Source organism: Triticum aestivum, chromosome 5D (genome assembly GCF_018294505.1).
Source record: "Triticum aestivum cultivar Chinese Spring chromosome 5D, IWGSC CS RefSeq v2.1, whole genome shotgun sequence".
Classification (NCBI taxonomy): domain Eukaryota; kingdom Viridiplantae; phylum Streptophyta; class Magnoliopsida; order Poales; family Poaceae; genus Triticum; species Triticum aestivum.
In genome coordinates this window covers 430,672,198-430,697,211 of record NC_057808.1, presented here as the reverse complement: position 1 = coordinate 430,697,211, position 25,014 = coordinate 430,672,198, and positions in this window count along the sequence as shown.

Genomic DNA, 25,014 nt, shown 5'->3' with positions numbered 1-25,014 from the left:
TCTTGGGTGAATCATATTCCGGGTTATAGGCATAAGACTATGATTCTCCATGCGGTAAGCCGCCTCGAGACTTGTGATTTGTTTTTTTGTGCAGGATAGTTAAAAACAACTATTTAAGCTTAAGGAGCATGACTGATCAACTGTAACCCGGAGACATATAAGGAAGCAACTTTCATAAGGATTCAGCATTCAAACACGTGCACGATGGCACGGCGCAGTTAAAGTATTGACCCTATTCTGTTACAAGACTCGTTGACTCCGAAAGGGTGAAGCATTGTTTCACATAAACCGTCTACAGAGTTACGACGCTTGCTGGGTTGAAGTTCCCGGCTCGTCCCTCTCTTCTCCTCCGGTTGTTCCCAAGGCCTGGAAAGTCGACGACTTCCAGTCAATGCCGCTCAGAGCTTCAAATTGAGCTTCCTCGTCAATTAAGCCCGCCGGGTCAATCTCCGGGGCGAAGGTGTGCTTGCGAGTTGGCGGGATCAAGCTGAGGGCTTCATAGCGCGGAGTGGGGATCCTTTGATTCTCTGCATCGTAACCCGACTGATACGTAGTCAGATCTATATCATTGCCAATCAGAGTGGCCACCGGGCGTACGATCTTCACGCAAGCTGCAAAGTCCTTCTAGTCGAAGGCGGTGTTGTCTTCCTTCAAACTGGGGTAGCCCAGAGCGATGTCCGCCGGGTCTAGCTCTGGAAGGAACGCCTTAGCCCGGCTTAGAGCCGCTATGGCTCCGGCTCTTGCAGAGGCCCGTCGCAGCTCTTGGATGCGTTGAGGAAGAACGGCGAGCCGGCGAAGAACTTCTGCCAGGTGAGTCGGCACCTCGTTGGATAGGGCCACCACAGCCAGAGCACGCTGTGACCCGGTGTAGAGTTGCTCCACCAGGGTGTACACGGCCTTCAGCTTGGTTACCACGCTTTGGTTGAGGTTGGCGCTTCTGGGACCTGTTTAACAGAATCAGATAAGCCGCCGACAAGGATGAGTTATGAGATATACAGATTCTAAACTTGATGGAAGCCGGTGAGGTGACTTACCGAAGATTGCGGCAACCATCTAGGACACTTGGCGCTTTAAGCCGGAGAGTTCGGCGGTCTTCTCTGAGAGAGCCTTCTCTGCCTGTTCGGCCCGGTTCACCAGAGTGGCCTTCTCTTCGGCCCAGGCTCTCCGTTCAGCATCAATGTCTGTCTTCAGCTTTTCTTGCGCCTCAATACTGGACACAAATTTGGCATTTGCTTTCCGGGTCTCAGTCTCTTGCGTCCTCAGATGGGTCTTGAGATCAGAGATGTCAGCTTCAAATTTCTTGCCAGCAGCCTGCATAATTTCCGGGTCATAAGATGAACAGTTACTATGCAATCTTAAAAGTCCCAAGCACTTTCCAAGCAAAGACACTTGGCACTTGGGGGCTAATGCATATCGAACGTTTCTGTTTACAAGTTACCGGTTTAAACGAGTCTACAACATATTCTCTCATAAATAGTAGACTTGGGGGCTAGAGCATGATAAGAATAACAAGATAACTATGCAGTAAGTAAAAAGAAAGAAGAGTGATACCTCAGACTTCTGCTGAATCTGGTTCACCATGGCAATCTCTACATCCCGGCTCTTGTGCACCTGGCTGATATAGCCGGAAATGATCTCTCCGATGCTCAGATTGCCGTAGTCGGTGAGGTACAGATTGGCCCGGTGGTGCCCTAACAACTCCTCCTTAGCGGAGCATTTGGCCAGCGCAGTAGGCCTCCCCGGCTCAACATATTCCGTCCGGGTGATTACCACATCCGGGTCATCTGCTGGTTGAGCTGAGCTGGAGGCCTCTGGGTTAGCAGAAGCTTCTGCTATGGGCTTGTTGGTTGGAGCAGCGGCCTCAGGAGCAGAGGCAGCTGGCGGTTCTTGAGCGGCTACCTCCGGCTCAGGCAAGTCCGGCTCATCGGCCGGCTTGTTCATCTTCGCCCTTTTGCTGAGTTTTGCTTGGGCACTGAAAAGACAGAAAGGTTAAGCACAAAAGTGTAAGTACAGACAAAGTATAACATGAGATGATCGTCATTACCCGGGCACGGTCTTGAAAGCCGGCAGATTCGACTGCATAGAGTCGCCAGAAGAGGGGGAAGTTTCCTGATAATTTGAGTCAGAAGAGTTGAGCGGTTGACGTATAACACCTGCCAAAGGATGAAAAGGGTACAACTTTGAGATCACCTCGGTCCGACGTTTCCTTGATGCGTCAGGTAACCCGGAGGAGAGGTCAGTGTCTTTGTTGGTCCGGGTGTGCCGCCGGCTTTCATGAACCTGTCGCTTCAAAATAAATTGAGGGTCTTGATAAGCTAAAGGATGTGAAAAGCTTACTTTCCGGGTTACCCTTCGGATTTTCAGCCTTGGCAAGGGCTCCGAGTCGGAGGAAAGTGACATTACCTCTTCAACCACCGGGTTACTTGCTCCGGTGTCATCCTGTTGATGAACAGTATTGGTAAGGTGGACAGAAATAAATAGCAGATATAACAAGAGTTTACAGTTCAGGGGTTACCTCTGACTCGGAGCTGTCGCTTAATTGCATCAGCTCTGAAGCAGTAGGCCTACTTCCCTTCTTGCGGGGAGCGGCTTTCTTGGCGGCTTTCTTCGCCTTCCTGGCCTTCTTGGCCGCCTCATGGTCATATTTGACCTTCCAGAATTTGTCATCAGCCTGAAAAATACAATGATGATTTCTTAAAGATTCAGATGAAGGTTATCTGCAGACGAAGATAAAATGTTCAAATCAGCGGCTTACTGCTGGGGCTGGGTTGATCTTGCAGAAGGGGGCTAACCCGGTCCTCCCGCAGTCTGCCAAGCTCTCGTTCAAGAGAGCCTTGGTCATGTCCTCAGCAACATCTTCAGGAAGATCGTTGCGGCTGTGTCTCAGGGGGTCATCCTTTCGGCCCGTGTACTCGCACATTAAGCCGGGGCGGCGGCTCAATGGGATCACCCGCCAGGAGATCCAGACTCGAACCAGATCGATTCCGTTGAGACCATTGCCCAGGAGAGCCTTGATCTTGTTTATGGTGGGGAGCAGAGGTTGGCGCTCCGCCTGAGTCAACTTGTCAGACAGAGGGTGAGTTGGTTCCAGACGTGAAGGGCGAAAGCCGGGCAGCGGGCTCTCGTCAGCCGGCGACGTGTCTTGGCAATAGAACCACGTCTGGTTCCAGTCTTTTGGGTGACTCGGCGGCTCGGCGTAAGGGAAGAGGCAGTCTCTCCGTCGCTGAATGGAGATTCCGCCGAGTTCCAAACTTGGCCCGTTGGCGCACTCGTTCTGGCGGTTCAGGTAGAAGAGCTCTCTGAAGAGCAGCAGGCTGGGCTCTTCTCCAAGATAAACCTCGCAGAACACTTGGAAATTGCATATGTTGGACACCGAGTTGGGTCCTATATCTTGTGGCCGCAGGTCAAAGAAGTTCAGCACGTCTCTAAAAAACTTTGAGCCGGGCGGTGCGAAGCCCCGGCTCATGTGATCCGCAAAAATGACCACCTCCCCGTCCCTTGGCTGTGGTCTCTCCTCTGATGGGTCGGGGGCACGGTAGGACATGACGTCCTTCTTGGGCAGGTAACCTGACTTGACAAAATCCGCTAAAGTCTCGTTGGTGACATTGGACCTCATCCAATTGCAAGTGATGGAGGCTTTAGGAGCTTTGGGAGGCATGGTGAAAGTCGGCAGCCTATGATAAAAGGAAACGTCCGGTTTAATTATAAGCCGGAGGAAATTTACAGTTCAATGTTAAAGTGGCGGCTTATGGAGGGGACTAATGACATATATCTAGGTGCATCGGGTTATTTAAGCCGCCCGAGGTATTGAGAGTAATTCGATTGTCTACGGCCTTATCACAGATGAGCCGGAAAATTCTATGGCGCATGGTCTCCTTTGAGTCGGAAGGTTCTACGGCGCGTGGTTTCTTTAAACCGGAAATGTAAACCGCCATGACTCAATGAGTGCAGTTTTTTACTAAGTGTGGTGAAAACAGGTTTCACACATTGCAGTAAATAATTTGGATCAAAATGGTCGGTCAAAAGGAAAGTTTCTAGACCTAAAAACAGACGCAGGGGAGTTCTTGAGCTCGAACGAGGCCTTTATGCAGTAAAAAGAGGTCTACTTGCATTTGAAATGAGTACTAAACAGCCGCCGCACTGGTTCTATACTATCCTAAGATCAAAAAGAGGCAGTAAAAAGGAAAACTACCAAGAACTCATGGGCGGCGGCGAAGAACACGGAAGAACAGGACGAACCTACTGCAGATCTGTTCTACGGGGCAGTCAGAACTTACAGGTGCTGGTGAGTCGCGGAGGTCGCCGCCGTTTTCTCTGGACATAATAGGTTGATGCAGCGGCCGGAGTTGGTGAGGAGGAGGAGACCCGCGGCGGCGACAGCAACGGAGCTCGAGCGGAGGAACAGTGGCGCGAGGAGGAAGACGAGTGGCTGAAGGCCCGTCGGGCCGGACTATTTATAAGGGCGAGCTCATAAGTGGGCGCGAGAAACGAGGAGACCACGGCGTGGTTATCTCCCCATGAAACGCCTTGATTTTCGGGATGACAGTCAAGATAAGATCCGTTGCGGATCTGGCGGAGTAAAAAACGGACTTAATGGAAGATGACGTCACGGCGGATCACCCGGAGTCCAGAGGATGACGTCACGCCGGGTTATGGCCTCCACACAATTGTAAGCCGGAGATTTTTCTGTCGAAAGGATTGAAGATTGATATGAGCCTGCTCAAATCAATCTGGGGCCTAATGTTGAGGATATAGACCTTAGAGTCACCCGCCAGGAGGGGACGGGTTACTCATAATGGTTATTGCCAGAAGCCCGGCACCAAGCTTAAAGACGGTGGGCCAAAGATGGGCTTAAGACCCGGATATGGCTTAAGGCCTGTAGTTACAATCATTATTATGGTAGAACTTGTAGTGTCCGACAAGAATAGTTGAGAGTCCGAGCCGGCCGGGACTTTGAGAGCTGCTGGGCATTAGCCTCCCTATATAAAGGGACGACCCGGCAGCGGTTTAGGACAAGAAAGATCTGATCGAGAGCCAGGCAGCAGTTAAGCTCCCTGGTCATCGAAACCTTAATCAATACCACCTCAACTAGACGAATGCTTTTACCTTCACCGTAAGGGGCCGAACCAGTATAAACCCTCGTGTTCCTTGTCCCGTTAACCCCTTCAGGCTTCCTAGCGGCGATGGCTCCACGACTAAGTCCTAGCTTGAGGACATCTGCCGTGACAATTCCAGGACACTCGGCGAAGTTCGCGGCTCCGTCACCTCCTCCGAAACCTACGGTATAACGAAACCGTATACTAACGTGAAAATCGTTGCGTGAATAAAAATTGTTCCAAAAATTTTCCAAATAAATACTATAAAAAACTAGACAAAAATACAAGACTTTCAGAAAAAGAATCAATCAAAAATCATCTTTTATTAAAAAGTTATAAGGGTTTTAGTCCAGGGACTGATCTGTGATGAAACAGAAAAGAACCAGGGACTTGTTTGAAAAACCAGAAAACGGTTCGGAAAGAAATGCGCCAGCCCAATGGGAAAGCGCATTTGCCCGAAGGCGCCATCAGAAAACGGTTAGAGGGGGGGAAGAAGAGAGGCTGACGGGGGGGTCCCACCCGTCAGGTTTAAAAACTCCAAAGGAGCTCGCTGGCGCCCGAAGGCTGCGGTGGTCGCCGACGTCGAACCAAGGCGAGGCAGAGAGATCGGAGGGTACCAAGAGGTTCAGGGCGTTCTTCCTCGTCGGTGGGTGGTGGACTTGGTCGTCGGAGAGCACCACGTCGACGGCGACACTTTCTCCGACGGACAGTGGTTCGGGCGATGGTGGAGTACTCCGGTGGGTGCTGCAAACTCCAAATTGAAGTACGGGTCAGAAGAGTGGATGCATTAGGAAGCTACTGGCAAGAGCTGAGAGGTAGAGGTGCACGCACGGGGGTGAATCGAGCTGGACCCCGTGGCGGGTCGAGGCGGCCGGAGTTGGGGAAGAAGGCTCCCTCGGGGCTCTTCCAGTGGTTTGGCGTGGTATTGGTGGAGTGCAGAGGTGGTGTGGGTTCGAGTTCGAGCTCGGGGCCTCCTTTTATAGGCGATCCGAGGGGGTGGCCGTGAACGGGATAGCTCCGGCGAGCGATTACGGCGAGGCAGAGGTTGGGCAGGGGGTTTAGGCGGCTAGGCACCATCAGGGAGGATCACTGGTGTCGTTCCCCCACTAAACTTCGGTCGGGCTGGGCGTAATGCGCCGATCCTCGACGGGGCGGCCGTACGGGCGTGGCGGCGGCAGGGAGCGCGCTCCGCACCTAGCAGTTCACGACGAAGGACCGCAGCATGCACGGGTGAGTGGAGGGCCACGCGGTGGCCTCTGGTGGCTTGGGCGGCGCTGGACGTCGCCGTCCATGCTGCGCCTCTCTCTGGCAGCCGCAAAGGCCGCCGCTGCGGTCACTCAGGGGGTGGCGCACCTCCTCCTGCTCGTCGCCGACGCCCGCAAGCTTCCAGGCGATCGTGCGGCGCAGGGATAAGAAGGAGGGAACAGGGAGCAAGGCGCCACCGTGGTACTAGCGAGATCGACAATGGGCTCTGAAGAAAACGACAATGCTCACTGAAACTGTAACTCTGAAAAACTGAACTTGACAAAAGCAGTGCCCTTCAGGTGTTCGACGAAATGATTTGGCATGAAGAAAAAAATTTCTGGAGCTGGGACTTGGTGAGGTGACCTCTCGATGCATCCAGAGACTGCCTGAATTTACTCAGATTTTTAGGAGGAGAAAACAATTGAATTTCATCAAATTTGGCAAATATGGTCCAAACTTGCAGCAAGCACAATTTGAAATATTTGAACTGGAGGCCAGTGGATCTTCATGGATCTTGGTTGAGGGCTCTAAGGACTAGCTAGGGAAATTGGTTTGGACGCAAAACTCAAAGTAGAAAGGGTAGCTCCTTTGTAAATCTCCAAGAGCCAAAGTAGAGGGCAGAAATTATTTTTGATAAGAATTAAATGGAGCAAAATTTATGGGGAGGTTCAAACTGCTGGATTTGAAGTATATCATGACACAAAGATGGGGAATGGCTTTTGGGAGGGCATTTCCACTTGGGTCATGGCAAGAGGGGATTTTTGAAAGGGGAAAAGATCACTTCAAATGCCATAGGGCTATTTAAAAAGATTTTCAAAAATATTTTTTTTTCCAAATGAAAAACCTTTGAGCCAACCTGAGATGAAAAACCTCCAAGACCAACAACCAAGTCTAGGGTGAAACCAAACAAAACACTTGTCATAAAAGGAAATTTTTGAGAGGGAGAGTTCTTTAGAAAAAAATTAAATACTCTCCTCAAATCAAATAAAAGATTTTGAGAAAACCAAAATTAAAATTTTGGGTGTCACAAAATCTCATCTCCTCGCAATTTACATTATTTTCCATTTGCCTCTCATTTTCCTGTCCCCCACTTCACAAAAATTTGCCGTTTTATTCGCCTGTCTTTTTCCGTTTGCCGTTTTCTTGCCGGATCTATTTTTTAGTGCAATCTGGTTGTGTGGTGATCATGAGTCAAGAGAACACAAAATTATGTGATTTCTCAAATACCAACAACAATGATTTTATTGGCACTCCGCTTGCTCCTCCAGGCACTAGTGCGAAGACTTGTGATATTAGTACTGCTTTGCTGAATCTTGTTATGAAAGACCAATTTTCCGGTACTCCTAATGAGGATGTCGCATCCCATCTCAATACCTTCGTGGAATTATGCGATATGCAAAAGAAAAAATATGTGGACAATGAGGTGGTCAAGATGAAGTTGTTTCCATTCTCTTTGCGTGATTCTGCAAAAATTTGGTTCTCTTCTTTGCCTCATAATAGTATCAATTCTTGGAATAAGTGCAAAGATGCTTTTATCACTAAGTATTCTCCTCCCGCAAAAATTATTTCCCTTAGAAACCAGTTCATGAATTTCAAGCAACTTGAACATGAGCATGTTGCACAATCTTGGGAAAGGATCAAAATGATGCTAAGGAATTGCCCAACTCATGGGATAAATCTTTGCATGATCATACAAAAAATTCATGCGGGGTTTAATTTTGTTTCTCGTAATCTTTGAGACTCCGCCGCGGGTGGTACTTTTATCGAAATTACTTTGGGTGAAGCCACCAAATTGCTTTATCATATCATGGAAATTGTTCACAATGGCATACCGAAAGAGCTCCTACTAGTAAAAAAGTAAATTCGGTTGAAGAAATTTCTTCTTTGAGTGATAAAGTTGATGCTCTTATGAAATTGGTTGCTAGTAAAAGTTCTCCTATTGATTTTAATGATATGCCTTTGTCTACTTTGATTGAGCAAAATAGTGATGCCATTGATGTGAATTTTATCTCTAGAAATAATTTCAACAACAATGCTTATAGAGGAAATTTTAATCCTAGGCCTTTTCCTAGTAATTCCTCTAACAATTATGGTAATTCCTATGGAAATCAATCTTATAATAATAATAGGAACACCTCTGATCTTGAGAGTACTATTAAAGAATTTATCAACACACAAAAAGTTTTCGACACTTCCATAGAAGAAAAGTTCAATAAGATTGATGATTTGTCTAGAAGTGTTGATAGAATTGCTCATGATGTGGAAAATATCAAGATGAAAATTTTTGTGCCTAAAGTAGATGGATCAATTAAAGCTCTTTATGTTTCTATGGATGAAAGTAAGAAAAGAACTTCTATGCTTACAGCTGAAAGAGAATTTTTCGAAAAATCTTTTTCCAATGATTATTCTTGCAAAGATGATGAAGATCGATTGGTGTTTCTTCTATTGATTCCTTGTTTAGTAAAGTTTAGGTAGAAGGCGTCCCAATATTTCGGAGGGTGAAAATCTTGTTGAGAAAATTGATGAAAGTGGATTTGGAGACTCCAAAACTTTAGCTAGTGATGCAGCGACTATTTTCGATTACAAAGAATTTAATTACGATAGTTGCTCTTTGATTGATTGTATTTCTTTGTTGCAATCCATGCTAAATTCACCCCATGCTTATGAACAAAACAAAGCTTTTACTAAACATATTGTTGATGCTATGATGAAAGCTTTGGAAGAAAAGTTGGAATAGAAGTATCAGTTCCTAGAAAATTGCATGATGAGTGGGAACCTACTATCAAAGTCAAGAATAAAAATTATAAGTGTTTTTCTTTGTGTGACTTGGGTGCTAGTGTTTCTACAATTCTGAAATCTTTCTGTGATGTGCTTGCTCTTACAATCTTGAAGAATGTTCCTTGAATTTGCACTTGGCGGACTCTACTATTAAAAATTCTATGGGAAGAATTAATGATGTTCTTATTCTTGCAAATAGGAATTATGTGCCCATAGATTTTATTGTTCTTGATATTGATTGCAATCCGTCTTGTCCAATTATTTTTGGTAGACCGTTTTTACCCACTATCGATGCCGTGATTGATATGAAAGAAGGCAATATTAAGTTCCAAGTTCCTTTGAGGAAAGGTATGGAACACTTTCCTAGAACAAAAATCAGGCCACCTTATGAATCAATCATGAGGGCATTTTATGGATCTCGAACCAAAGATGACAAAACTTAGTTCATTGCTTTATGCCTAGCTAAGGGCGTAAAACTATAGCGCTTGTTGAGAGGCAACCCAATGAATATTTTTTTTTACTTTTTGCGTTCTGTTCTTGTGTGTTTAAAAAATTATTCTACTGTTATGATTCTGTTTTTTATGTTTTAATTAGTGTTTGTGCCAAGTAGAACCAATAGGATCTTCTTGGGTGATAGTTGTTTGATCTTGCTGAAAAAGACAGAAACTTTGTGCTCACGAAAACATTTGTTAAACTTCACCAGAACGTGATAAAATCCCAATTCTTTTTGAAGAAGATCAATATAAAAATTATCCAGGTTTTCCTAGTGTTTCAGAATTTTTCGAGTTCCATAATTATTCGAACAAATCAGATTACTACAGACTGTTCTGTTTTGACAGATTCTGTTTTCTTTGTGTTGTGTGCTTATTTTGATGGCTCTATGGTTTTCTTTGATGAGTTCTTGCCATAGAAAAGTTGGAATACAGTAGATATAATACAAAAACAAAATATGAATTGGTTTGATACAACACTTATAGTAGTGATTTATTTTTCTTACAATAACGGATCCCACGAAGGTTTTGTTGAGTTTGGTGCGATTGAAGTTTTCAAGTTTTGGGTTATCTTACGATGGATGAATGAAGGATGTAAGAGCCTAAGCTTGGGGATGACCTGGCATCCAAAGCTATTATCCAAGAATGAGCAACCAACTAAGCTTGGGGATGCCCCCGAGTGGCATCCCTGCTTTCTTCCAACAACTATCGGTATTTTACTCGAGGCTATATTTTTATTCATCACATGATATGTGTTTTGCTTGGAGCGTCTTGTATGATACGTGTCTTTGCTTGTTTTATTTTGTGTTTTAAGTCATCAATCATTCCTAGACGCACCTATTTGAGAGAGCCAAAATTATATCATGACTTGTTAGAATTGCTCTCTGTGCTTCACTTAAATCTTTTATGAGCTAGGACTTGCTCTAGTGCTTCACTTATATCTTTTTGAGCATGGTGTGCTTTGTTATTTTTGAAGAATTCTCTCTTGCTTCACTTAAATTACTTTGAGAGAAAGAAAATTTGTTATGCTCAAGATCTTCACTTATATTTGTTTGAGCTTATGAAAAGCAACACATGAAAATTAGTCCCAAAGTGATAGATATCCAAGAAGAATAAAGTAAAAAAGTGTCATGAAGATCATTGGACAAAATAAACTTGATTCTTAGTAATAGTTCTGAGATATGATGATGTGATATGTGAGTTATGTTGATGAGTAATTGTGCTCTAGTAAGAATATTGGTGTTAAGGTTTGTGATTCCCTATGAATGCACGAAAGTCAATAATCATGCAATGAAAATTATATCCTACTTGTGGTGCATTATTGGGTGTTAATTATGCTTAATGCTTGCTTATGAGATTATTCGTTTCTTGGTTGGTCGCTTCTCAATCTTTTTTGCTAGCCTTCATTTTGCACTAAGTATGACCTCTACTTGTGCATCCAAAATCCTTTAAACCAGTTTTGCCACATGAGTCCAATATATCTCCCTATATGCAGTAATATTTTGCCATTCTTAGCAAATTTGCATGTGCCACCTCTAATTTTCAAAATAAACTTCACTTTTGTGTGTTTGTTTCGCTCTCGGAACGGTAACGGGTGGCTAATATTTTCCATGCTAGATGTGTTATTCTCAAGATGAATGTTTATTCACTTGTCATTGCACGGGAGTAAGGCAAAGGTTTTAGGGATGCCCAGTCCCGAAATGCAAAAAAATATTTACTTTATGTTATCAAATAATAATTTTCTTGTAAAGTGTTGGTATGGAGGGCACCCGTGGATACAGATAGCCATGGAAAGTGAAAGAACGGTAGAAAAAGGAATGAACTTTATTTTCTGTTTGGGAATTGCCTATGGCATATCTAGCATGGAAAGTGTTCGGAACTCTAAGTCATTTTCGTTGGTTGGATGGATACACCTCCCAAAATGTTTTTATCTCTAATTTTTTCCTTTGAGCTATGGCACATCTACATATCCCTACTTCCCTCTGCGAAGGGCCTTTCTTTTACTTTATGCAATTTTTTATGTTTGTACTTGAGTCTCCCTCTTCTCTTATAAAAGCACCAACTATGATACAATATGATCGTGCTTAAGTATTGGGTGTAGTTAATATTCAAGTGTGTTTGATGAATGGATCAATGTTTGAGCATGATGGGCTACAGATAACTGATTTTAGCAATGATATTTTTAAAGACATGGTTGCTTGTTGATATGCTTGAGTATCTAAATTATTATGTCAAAACTAGACTATTGCTTTGAATCACATAAAAGTCCAAATGTCCGTGCTATAAAGAAAACAACATGATATGACTTGATGAACAGCACTCCACATCAAAAATTCTGTTTTATAATCATTTTATAGTCATTTTATATCATTTTTTGGTACTAACCTATTGACATAGTGCCAAGTGCGAGTTGCTGTTTTTTCCATGTTTTTTAAATCACAGGAAATCAATATCAAACGGAGTCCAAATGCCACGAAACTCCATGATGATTTTTTTATGGGCCAGAAGGAAGGCAATGGGCCCTGGTTGAACCTGGGGGGTGCCTCGAGGGGGGCAGAACCCACCAGGGCGTGCCAGGAGGCCCAGGCGCGCCCTGGTGGGTTGTGCCCACCTCGGGTGCCTCCCGGACCGCCTCTTTGCTCTATAAATACCCCAAAAATCCCAAAACCCCAAGGGCGTCGATGAAATATTCATCCAGCTGCCGCAGAGTCCAGAACCACCAGATCCAATCTAGACACCATCTCGGATGGGGTTCAACACCTCGATTGATGCCTCTCCGATGATGCGTGAGTAGTTCTTTGTAGACCTTCGGGTCCGTAGTTAGTAGCTAGATGGCTTTCTCTCTCTCTCGCTGAATTCTCAATACAATGGTCTCTTGGAGATCCATATGATGTAACTCTTTTGCGGTGTGTTTGTTGGGATCTGATGAACTTCAAGTTTATGATCACATATACCTTTTTATATCCATGAAAGTTATTTGAGTTTCTTTGATCTCTTATATGCATGATCTCTTATAGCCTCGTATTTCTTCTCGATATTTTGGTTTTGTTTGGCCAACTTGATCTATTTATCTTGCAATGGGAAGAGGTGCCTGCTAGTGGGTTCGATCTTATGGTGCTTGAACCCAGTGACAGAAAGGGAACCGACACGTAGGTATCGTTGCTACTAAGGATAAAAAGACGAGATCTATATCTACCGCCATAGATAAATGGATCTTGTCTACATCATGTCATCGTTCTTATTGCATTACTCCGTTATTCCATGAACTTAATACACTAGATGCATATTGGATAGCGGTCGATGTGTGGAGTAATAGTAGTAGATGCAGGCAGGAGTCGGTCTACTAATCTTGGACGTGATGCCTATGTAATGATCATTGCCTGGATATCATCATAATTATTTGAAGTTCTATCAATTTCCCAACAGTTATTTGTTTACACACCGTTTGCTCTTTTTCTCGAGAGAAGCCACTAGTGAAACCTACGGCCCCCGTGTCTTCTTTCTCATATATTTGCTTGCGATCTACTTTTCCCTTGCATTTTTATTCAGATCTATTAAACTCAAAATACTTTGATGCACCATATTTTATTTGCGATCTATTTATTCAATCTATTACAACTTTCTCCCATCGTCACACAATTTCTGGCGCCGTTACCCGAAAGGGATTGACAACCCCTTTAACACGCCGGGTTGCGAGTGGTGTTATTTGTGTGCAGGGGCTGTTTACATTGTGTTGCTTGGTTCTCCTACTGGTTCAACAACCTTGGTTTCATTTCTAAGGGAAATACCTACCGCCGTTGCGCTGCATCATCCCTTCCTCTTTGGGGAAATACCGACGTAGCTTCCAGCGACATCAGCAACGTGATCTTTCCCTTGGGATGACTCCTGCTGGGATTAACTCCTTGAAACGTGCCCGTGACCTTTAGCTCTTCCTCTGCTATCTGAAGTTTGCTGATAACCTTTGGGGAAATCAGATTCAACCCGGCCCCGCCATCAACCAACATCTTTGTGACTTTGAGGTTGCGAATTGATGGAGAGACCAACAATGGAAAGCATCCTACTGCAGTGGTGTGGTGAGGATAGTTCTCTTCGTCAAAGATGATGGGCGTGCGTGACCATTTGAGCGGCTTCCGGGACTCTGTTGCCGGCTCCACGGCATTGACCTCACGCGCCCACCTTTTAAGTTGGCGGTGAGAGGAGTGCAAAGATGCACCCCCGTCAATGCACAGGGCCTCAGTGGCCTTCTGGAACTCCTGCTCGCTGGTTTCCTCTTCATCCCCTCCATCACTCCCATCATTGCAAACCTCCTTCTCTTGGCCCCTGGCAGGTTTTCCTTGGTTCCGAAAAGCCTTGCTTTGACGATTTCCTTCACCGCCCTGGCCCTAACCGCCAACACTATTCTGACCCTTTTCCTTGTCACGCTTCTCATACTCAACTCTCTGCCTCTTGACAAGCTGCTCAACCTAATGACACTCTTGGAGATCGTGGCCTTTGGTCTGGTGGATCTTGCATTACGGCCCATCGCCTTTCCTAGTTTTCTCGGCAGCCACAGCCTCTCGGCAGTCAGCGCACGTGGCAGCTTCCTTGCCGGGGGCTTCGGCCCTAGCTTTCTTCCCGGTACTGTGTGTGTCCGATCCTTCGAGGGTCATCACTTCCTTATCCTTGCGCTTCTTGCTCTTCTTCTTCTGACTGGTGGATTCATCGTCATCCTCTGAGTCGATGTTAATGCAACATTCCTCTCCAGGGAGTTTCCTTCCCTCCTCCAACCGAGCACACTTGTCCACCAAGGTTGTAAAGCTCCTTCACAGTTTCGGGCACCCGCACCTTCATCTTGGAACGAATCCTGCGGTTGCGCACATTGGACTGGAAGGCATCTATCACGGCCGTCGGATGGATATTTGGGATATTTCTGTGGACTCTGCTGAACCTCTACAAATACTTGTGGAGGGTTTCTCCTTCTTTCTGTTGGAGAAGCTGCAAATCACTAGGCCATCCTTGTTCCTTATGGCGGCATGTGAAGGCGCCAATGAACTCATGGCACAGGTCAGCCCATGATGAAATGAAGTTCTCCGGCAGGTGCATCAAACAAGACCTCACATTGGACTTGAGTGCCAAGGGAAGTAGTTGGCAAACACCTTATCATCTCATCCCCTAGCAACATAGACAGCAATGGTGTAAATGCTCAGGACCTCTGTTGGGTTCAACCTTCCATCATACTTCTCTGGTATCTCTGGCTTGAACGTACAAGCGGATGGCCAACGAACTTGCCGCAGCTCATGAGTAAACGCAGGGCACCCAACCTCGAAAGGAAGGCACCCCCATCCTTAAGCGCAGGCTCGTCGATGTAGGGACCATCGCACCCATTGGGCTGGCGGTGGTCATCGCGGTGCTGCTCGATGACAATGCGCGTGTCTTCCCTCCGCCTGTCCTCCAGGGATCGTCGTTGACGTGGACGTGCTCAAGGGTCAGAAGAGGCCATCGAGACATCATCGTGGTCTTGATTCTGCTACGCCCGTGCTGGTTTCCGTGGTGGGGACTGCACCGTGGGGTGGCTCCTTCCATGCGGCGAGCAGCGCGAGCCGTTGTCGTCGCTTGGGAGGCCATGACGGACCAGCCCGCTGTGAGCCCCTGGCCTCGGCTATGGCAATCAGACTCTGAATGGTGGCTCTCCATTCACCCATCTGATTGGCCGCTGGGGGAAATCTCAACAGTAGCTGGGCCCATGCCATGGCCTCCATAGCGGTGCTCGGCATCGGTAATGATGATGTCGACCGCACCATCGCCCGGCTCCTGACGGTGCCGATAGCGCCGGTGTCACGCCCTTGCCGTTCCGAGCCAGCCACTTGGAGGGAATGGTACCGCGGCGAAGGCGCTTGGGGACCAGCGCCTCCATTGGGCGCAGCGGTTGGGTCAGCTCGTCCCGGGGAAGGCGCGTGCCCTACGGTCGCACCTGTGGTTGGGGCAGCAAGAGGGTGGCGATTCGCCCCAGTCTGGGCGCCACCACTGTGGTTGTGCCCTTCTACGAGGGGCAGAGGTACAGGTGGAACAGCCCCTTCGCTCGTACCTTGTGGAGCATGGCCGCTGGGATGCTGCTGTTGCTGCTCTCCCCCGGTGCCTCCCGCTCCAGTTTCGGCCGCCGGGGAGGTGGTGACGATGACGACTGCGCCGACCACGTCCCCCGCAGTGCCCACATCCTCAAGCGCCTCCGCGGCCCCCGCAGCGTGGTGGTTGCGGGCGGTGGAGCCTTCGAGGTGGATAGGTGAGCTGGAGCACCGAGCTTCTTCTTGGGCGCCATAGTCGATGGAGCCGCAAGATGACGAAGATGGTGATGAAGATGACGCAATGCTCAGGCCTTCAGGTTTGCGCAAGGATTTCCCCCTACCTGGCGCGCCAAAGATGTCGTGGGAAACCATGACCACCTATGGGACCAAGAGTCCGTTGCTGGTTCGGTAGGGGGAAGTCAAGTTGCACAAAGAGCCGAGGGGCGTCGAACAGCGCGGTAGAGATCACGCAGGCAATCTTTACCCAAGTTCGAGCCTCCGTGAGGCGTAAAACCCTACTCCTGCTTTGGTGGATTGATGGTGTAAACATGGTGGTGAGCGCAACACGCTTGCCCGGCAGGGTTGCCTCCGGGTAGAAAGGCTACGCGCGTATGAATGTGGGAGGGGTGGATTCGCTAACCCACGGTCCATGTTGGGGAACGCAGTAATTTCAAAAAATTCCTACGCACACGCAAGATCCATCTAGGGGATGCATAGCAACGAGAGGGGAGAGTGTTGTCCACGTACCCTCGTAGACCAAAAGCGGAAGCGTTATGACAACACGGTTGATGTAGTCATACGTCTTCATGATACGACCGATCCTAGTACCGTAAGTACGGCACCTCCATGATTTGCACACGTTCAGCTCGGTGACGTCCCATGAACTCTAGATCCAGCCGAGTGTCGAGGGTGAGCTTCATGAGCACGATGACATGATGACAGTGATGATGAAGTTACCGACGTAGGGCTTCGCCTAAGCACTACAACGATATGACCGAGGTGGAAATCTGTGGAGGGGGGCACCGCACACGTCTAAACAATCAACTTGTGTGTCTATGGGGTGCCCCCTTCCCCCGTATATAAAGGAGTGGAGGAGGCGGAGGGCCGGCCCTCTATGGCGCGCCCAAGGGGGGAGTCTTACTCCCGATGGGAGTAGGATTCCCCCTTCCCTAGTTGGAGTAGGAGAGGAAGGAAGGAGGAAAGAGGGGGAAGGAAAGGGGGGGCGACCCCCACCCAATTCGGATTGGGCTTGGGGGGCGCGCCCCTTCCTTGGTCGCCTCCTCCTCTCTCCCCTAAGGCCCAATAAGGCCCATATACTCCCCAGGGGGTTCCGGTGACCTCCCGGTACTTCGATAAATGCCCGAACTCACCCGGAACCATTCCGATGTCCAAACATAGTCATCCAATATTGTAAGTGCATCTAGTGCCACCCCCAGTTGGTTTTGGAGTATTGACGACAAACCTGGTTGAGGGACTAATGTGTTTGTGAGAAATGCGGGATAACACAGGTAGTAGTCCCTTATTGATTCGGTTTACCTACTGGAGATGACCCCTAAAAATGTATGAAGACATTGACAACAATGGTGGTATGTGAAGATATTCACATTGAAGACTATGTAAAGAGAAGACATTGCGTGAAGACTTTGGAGCGCGAAGACTTAGTTGTTTCGTTGTTTCCTTTTCTTCCTTGTTGGGTCATAGGAACCATCATACTGTTAAGTGGGGTCCCAGTGAACAAAGTCAGAGTGACTGAAGTGATGCTCCACCAAAATCCTATGTCCTCGAGCGAAGACAATGAGAGCAAATCTTATCCAGAGCTGGATGAGTCAGCTTACTTGCACCCCAAGTCAAGCTGTCGCGTGTGTTTGAAATCTGACCGTTGGAACACATGTCAGTTCCTTAGTGACCCAGGGTCATTTGGGACAAATCAGGTCGGCTTGCCTAGTGGCTATAAATAGCCCACCCCCTACACCATAAATTGTTGGCTGCGCAGAGTTAATGCACGGCTTCTGTCATTTAAGAGCAACCCACCTCCAAAGCTTTTGAGAGAGAGACATCCTTGCGAGGACAAAGCCCAAACACCCAGAGCCAAAGAGTGTTAGGCATCGCTGAAGTCTTTCTGTCTGTGTGACCTGAAGACTTGTTACACTTGAGGACTGTGAATCCTCCAGCAGGTTAGGCATCGCGTTCTGAGCATCCAAGAGTCATTTTGGATCGCCGGTGAATGAAGTCTGTGAAGGTTTGGAAGTCTACCTTGAAGACTTACCAGAGTGATTGGGCGAGGATTGGGTGTCCTTAGCTCAAGGGGAATAAGGTGAAGACGTGGTCTTCTGAGTTGAATCTCAGCCTCCCTAACCAGATGTACAGTTGTCACAGCAACTGGAACTGGTCCAACAAATCCCGTGTCCTCACCAAGTGACTGGTTCTATCCTCTCCCTCTCTCTACTTTTAGTTTGACTTCGTGAAGTCATTGCCTGCTTGCACTACCTGTTTGACTTCACTGTGTGACTACTATCATTGTTTGGCTTCATACTATCTTCCATCCTAATCTTTACTACCTAGCTGCGATTAGTCTTCGTGCTTTCACTTCATTGCATACTTGACTATGGCTTGCTTAGTGTAGTCTACCTTCCGCTTCATATCAATAGGTTCATTTCCATTGTTTGTCTATGAAACTCTCATGTTTTGAAGACTTTCATAAAAATCGCCTATTCACCCTCCCTCTAGTCGATAACTAGCACTTTCATCAGAGCAAGGTACTCCCTTGTTCTGTGTGATTCTGTTTAACCACCTGGAGTTTTAGCTATGTCGACTGCAGGGATAATCAAAGTCTCCGCTCCTTGCCCCGTCTTCGATGCAACAGAATATCCCTACTGGAAGAATAAGATGCGCATGCATCTTGAAGCCATTGATGTCGACCTCTGGTATATCGTCAAGAATGGCGTTCCCAAGACTGGTCAAGGTGTCACTCCTGCTGATGTCAAGAAGTTCATTCAACTGGATTCTACTGCAAATAACATCATCTGCGGTCATCTGACCAAAGGATAGTATGGCCGTGTGAGTGCTCTGGAAACGTCGAAGCTAGTCAGGGAGTGGCTCTCAAAGGTCAACGAAGGCGTCCCAACCCAGAGAGATCAAAGGATCAGTGTTCTTCGCAACCTCTTCAATCGCTTCAAGAGAAACGACAATGAGTATGTCCAGCTCACGTTTGATCGCCCCATTGACATCACAAATGAGCTTCGTGCTCTCGGCGCCACTGAGATCACCAAGCAAGAAATCGTCAAGACACTGCTGAGATCACTTGACAGCTCGTTTGACACCCTTGCCCTGATGATACAAGAACGCCCTGACTTCAAGACACTCGATCCGTCTGACATATTTGAGAGGCTCAACACACATGAGTTCCAGCTATATGAGAAAAGAGATATCTATGGTCCCAACTATGGCTGAACTCGTGCTTTGAAGGCAAAAGCTGTTTCCTCATCTGAAGAAGAATCCGACTGCAGTTCTGATGATCCTGAAGACATTGGAAAGGAACTTGCTATGCTTGTGAAAAAGTTCCAGAAGTTCACTAAGAAGAAGGGCTTTAGAAAGTCTTCACGATCCAGCTCAAGAAATGATGAAGCTTCCACTCATGACTACAAGAAGAGAACATCTCACAAGTGCAAGAAGCCTGGACACTACATCTCTGAGTGTCCACAGTGGGACAATGAGAACAAGAAGAAGAAGAAGAAGAAGAGCAAGGAATATGATTCTGATGACAAGAATAAGAAGAAATCCTCAAAGTCTTCTTCCAAGTCCTCATCCAAGTCTTCATCTCATAAGAAGAGCTCATCTGGCAAGGCTCGTCCTTTTGTTGGCGAGGAGATGGATTCAGAGGAGGAGTCTGCTTCTGAGGAGGCAGAGGTGGAGTCTGAGGAAGAGTCCGACCCTGGCATCACAAGTGTGGCTCTAGCTACAGCCTACGTTGCCAAGTCCATCATCAACACTGAAGATAATGGCCCCGTCACCAACGCTGATGCTAAGGACAAGGACGACTCTTCTCCCACCTACTACTTCATGGCACGTAGTGCCAAGGTAAAATGATGCGATGCTTACTTTCAAACACCAAGTGAAGATGACTCTGATTGTGAATCCAAACCCAGCTACAAAACACTTGCTAAAATTGCAACTGAACAACAGAAAGCTATGGAACATACTAAAAAACGGTTAGACCAAAGCGATGACCTGTTGGACGCAGAAATGACCCGCTCTCAGTCCTTAATTGAAGACATAAAAAATCTTCATGTTAAGTACCAGGAACTTGAAGGTCGTCATGAAACACTCTCAACCACTCATGAAAAGCTTTCCTATGATTATCTTCAAAGGAAGCAAGAGCTTGAGAAATTGAGAGAGGCTCATGAAGATCTTCAAAAAGAGTATGAGTCAATTCGCGCTCAACAGATCAGTCCCGCTCAGGAAGGATTTGAACCACCATGTCTAAAATGCCTTGAGCGTGATAACGCTACTTCTGTTGTTGAATGTTCTACTGCTGCTACTATCACAATATCTTCAATTGTTGATGTGGTAACTAACCCCTCTACTGAGGATACCACTACTATTGCTGATGAAAATGCTAGGTTGAAGACATTGCTTGAAACAGGGATGTACAAAAGTCTCAAAGGGCATCAGACACTATGTGATGTCCTCAAAAAGCAGATTCTGAACCGAAACCCTAGGAAAGAGGGTGTTGGGTTCGAGAGGAAAATGAATGTTGATGGCTCCTACTGGAAGCCTAAGCAGTATCCCAAAACCACATGGGTTGCTGCAAAGGGACCTTCAGTGGATCCATCCACCTTATCTGGCTTCACTTGTGCTAACCCTATTATCATTGATGAATCCTTTGATTCAAACTATAAACTTTTTAAGAATCAGAATGGTGAAGTGTTTGCCAGGTAAATTGGTACTAACTGCAGGAATGGGCCACCTATGAAGAAGATCTGGGTTCCCAAAGTTGTTTTTCGAATCTTCCTATGAATGTCATCATGACACCACCTGGGAAGAAGACAAATCCCAGACCAAAGGCTTCATATGGTCCAAAGGCTTCATACAGATACATGACTCAACTGAGTCACCCTAACGCCAATGTTTTGCAGGGAAATCGTACTCAGACTTATGAATATGAGCGTGTGTCTTCAAACCGCTATGTTCATAAAACTAAGAACTTTTCTGCTTATTCATATGAGTATCATTCATCTCCTGCAAGGCTATTTGCTAGGGCTCCAAAGCCAAAGTTCTCAGATGCTGCACTTAGATTCATTGCTTCTAAGCCACTCCTGAAGATGTGGGTGGTTAAGAAGAATTAACTTTCTTTTGCAGGGAAAGGTCTCCAGCCGGAAATCAAAGCCGTCTGATGCTATTGCTGGGGACCTAAAACATCTTGTAGGGCGCAAGATCAAATGCCCAAATGGTCTTACTATGTATTTTGTTCCTGAATCGCTTGCCAATCATCCTATCCGTCCTAATCTTGATCTGAGCTTTGATAATCCTCTTGTGCGTCAAATGTTTATGCTTCACAATAATATTGGTGAAGCCTATCCCCCTAACTGTACTATAGGGTATGACACCTCATGCTTCAGAATGCACTACAAAAAAATGACACATCCGTGACATTTTGGGCCGAACGAATTTTTTTCTGTCATACATATGACACTTCTATGATGATAATTGTGACAAAACCCGGTATCATCATAGATGTGGTGGGCGGGCCGGAGATGCAGCTGCATGACATTCTTTGTGCCATCCATGACAGAAAAAACCGTGGCAGAAGCGAGGGGGAGGAAAATTTCGGGAAGTTCCCGGTTACGGTGGGAGGTCGGGGGCCGAGCGATGCGCGTTTCTCTCGTACACGTACGCGCGTGTGTGCGAGGCATTGGCTCTAACTGAACCCGAGTGAGGCGTTGGGCTCTAACTGAACACGAGCGATTGCACTGCAGGCTACGCGTTACTGAACCGGAGCGATCGATCGATGGCTGTTAAATGAACCCGATCGAGCGATTGCTTCGCTACTGCTGCTAACTGAAGCCGATCGATTGGATGAACAGTGAGCGTTCCGGGGAGGGGGGGGGTTGGATGAACAGTGAGAGGTGGCGTTGCCTCTGGATGAACAGGACCCCGTGGGGTGGTGGAGGGCTGGATAAACTGTAGAAGGTGGAGGGGTGCCCGTGGAGGGGTGGTTGAACAGGACCCCGTGGTCTGGAGGGCTGGATGAACAGTAGACGATAGTGGGGTGCCCGTGGAGGGGTGGTTGAACAGGACCCCGTGGTGTGGAGGGCTGGATGAACAGTAGACGGTGGCGGGGTGCCCGTGGAGGGGTGGTTGAACAGGACCCCGTGGTGTGGAGGGCTGGATGAACAGTAGACGGTGGAGGGGTGCCCGTGCAGGGGTGGTTGAACAGTAGCTGGTGGAGTAGCGCGCGGTGGAGGCTGGATCAACAGGAGCCTGTGGAGGCTGGAGGAGGTTGACGGTGGAGACGAACAGTGTCCCGTGGAGTCCCGTTTTGCGGTACGCCACACCCCTCCCGATGAACAGGACCCCCATTTCGACCGTAGGAGGTCCGTTTCGTCAGTTTTGCGGTACGCCACACCCCTCCCGACCAGCAGGACCCCCGTTTCGACCGTAGGAGGTCCGTTTCGTCCGTTTTGCGGTACGCCACACCCCTCCCGATCAACAAGACCCCCGTTTCGACCGTAGGACGTCCGTTTCCTCCATTTTGCGGTACGCTAGACCCCTCCCGATCAACAGGACCCTGTTCCGAATGTAGGAGGTCTGTTTCCTCTGTTTTGCGGTACGCCACACCCCTCCCGATCAACAGGACCCCGTTCCGAACGTAGGAGGTTCGTTTCCTCCGTTCGGCGGTACGCCAGGCCTCGTTTCCATCGCCTGTTCCGTCCAAGCTCTCCCGATAAACACGACCACGCATTCCGTTCCGACCCAGTCGGTTGGCTCCCACGCGTTCTGTTGCCTCCCGATGAACACGACGTATTCCGTTGCCTCCCCATGAACACGACGCATTCCGTTGCCTCCCCATGAACATGACGACGATGCTGTTTCTCCATTCCGACCCAGCCATGTACACGAGCCCTGGCCGTACCTATGCGCGAGTAGGCGTTCGAGACCCCGCCCGTATGTACAGATACGTGGCCGTATTTTCTTTCTTGCACCCTAGCCGCTGTACATACGTGTACATGCTACGTGCGCGCCTCTACTACGACACGTACGCGCCTCTACTACGACACGTGCGCGCCTCTATATCCACCAGTATATATGTACGTACACGTTCGTGACCAGAATGACAACGCTACGTACGCTTCGACCAGGTGGGTCCCGACTGTCAGGCACTTCCTTGCCTGAGAAGATGTAGCTGGTGGGTCCCAGCAGTCAGGGGGCGAATCATTTTTTGTTGCCCGAACGCACTTCCTTGCGTGCGAAGATGTAGCTGGTGGGTCCCAGCAGTCAGGGGGAAATGTTTTTTTCACGAAATACAGTGGCCAGTCCGGTGGGTCCCAGCTGTCAGGTGGAGGAATCATTATTTTCCGCGTAATAAGGAGGCACTTCCTTACTGCGGCCGTGGACCCAACTGTCAGCCTCTCCACGTACAGTCCACGTCCGATGGAAGTCGTTCCTTGACCACGTTGACCACGTCGCGCCGAGAGCACCAGGGCGGTGAACGACGGCGAGGCCTAGGAAGGGGACGACAGGGAGCCGGCGAAGACACGGCAGTGGAAGCCCGCGCGGAGAAGTGTACGAGGGTTCACTGGTTCGGCTGCGGTGTGAGGCTGCCATCGCCGCAGAATAACAGGGGGTGTGGGTGAGTAGAGGGATGGCCTGGCCAGCGGTGAGAGTAGTACGGGGCGGTGAGGCCTCCGCGGCATCACAGTCGGCCACGGGAGGCAGGAGCACGCGACACGACCGGCGCTACTTTGGGCGGCTGGAGCAAGAAGACCAAAGGTTGAAGAAGCACTACGGCCGTTGGATGGACATCATACGATCACTGCAGCTAGAATCGTTTATATTGACTAAGTTGACAAAGCCCTTGGTACGTGTCAACTTAGTAGGCCCACAGCTCGGATTTGGCAGAGAACATATAGCCCATTTGCGATCTGTAAGAATGTACAGCCCATTTTTTAATTCTAGTGGAATTTACTACAGCCCATTTACAGTTTGTTAAAAGTACAGCCGAACTTCTAGCTAGGACAACGATTAATAATTTCAAACAACCGCTCAAAACAGAATTCAAAAAAATTCCCACATTTTGATGGGATCCGAAATATTTTTATCCGAAATTTCTAGTCAGGTTAAATATAATTTCAAAATAAAGTTGTATTACGTTAAAATCCAACGAAATATTGCGCGCGCAACAAGTTATGAAATTAAAATTTTCAAATTCTAAAAATAACATATTTTTCAAACTAATTACGTGTTTGGTGCATAGTAACTGTCCAGTTATTATAATTACATCCCACTTATTATTTCTTAAATTCCATTTTCTTGTTAAGCCTAATGCATACCTCCTAGGAAACTTTGCAGCCCAGCGGGGCGGAGAATAACAAGTTGACCCGGATATTGTGTACAACTGTCGGCCCAGTTGCATTGCTGATGTTGAAAAAAAGGCCTGTATAGTACAGTACAACCTAACATGGTTACTCAGCCCACATTCAGCGACGCCGGAAAGGCCCAAACAAGGCTTCTGTACAACTTTTTGAAGTCACTGAGCTCAATTAATAACTTAAGAAAAAAGTTAGATTAAAGTGGAACCTAATTAAAAGCTGTCACGAGCAAATAAATAATTCAACGGGTCCCACTTGTGCGTGTGCGCGTGTGTGTGTGTGTGTGTGAGAGAGAGAGAGATAGAGAGAGAGACCCATCGGTCGATGCTCGTAAATACATCTTTCAGCCACATGCATTGCTGATGCTCAGTAAAAACTTATGTAGTTGACACAATCATATAGAACATCATAGCTCACTGAACTTGCATACAAAAATTTCACGCAGGCGGCACAATCAGGATGGAAGCAGTGGATCGCTACGGGAAGGGCTATGTTGAAACCAACGAAGTCGTACATAACGGTTCATCGTCTTTATCAATGACGGGGAAATATCTTGAATGTTGTGCAAAGAAAACAGACAGACAACACAATAAGTTCTGCTAGCACATTAAGTTGACGTACAACCCTTTCTAAAAAAAGTTTAGGTACAAATTCAGAACAGGTCACAATCAAATGTATTGGCATATCAGTGCTTCACACCCATAGCTCGGATTTAACTAGTATCTGACAAGATTCAGTCGTTACCTCAAATTGGAGCACATCCAAGCAGCCAGCC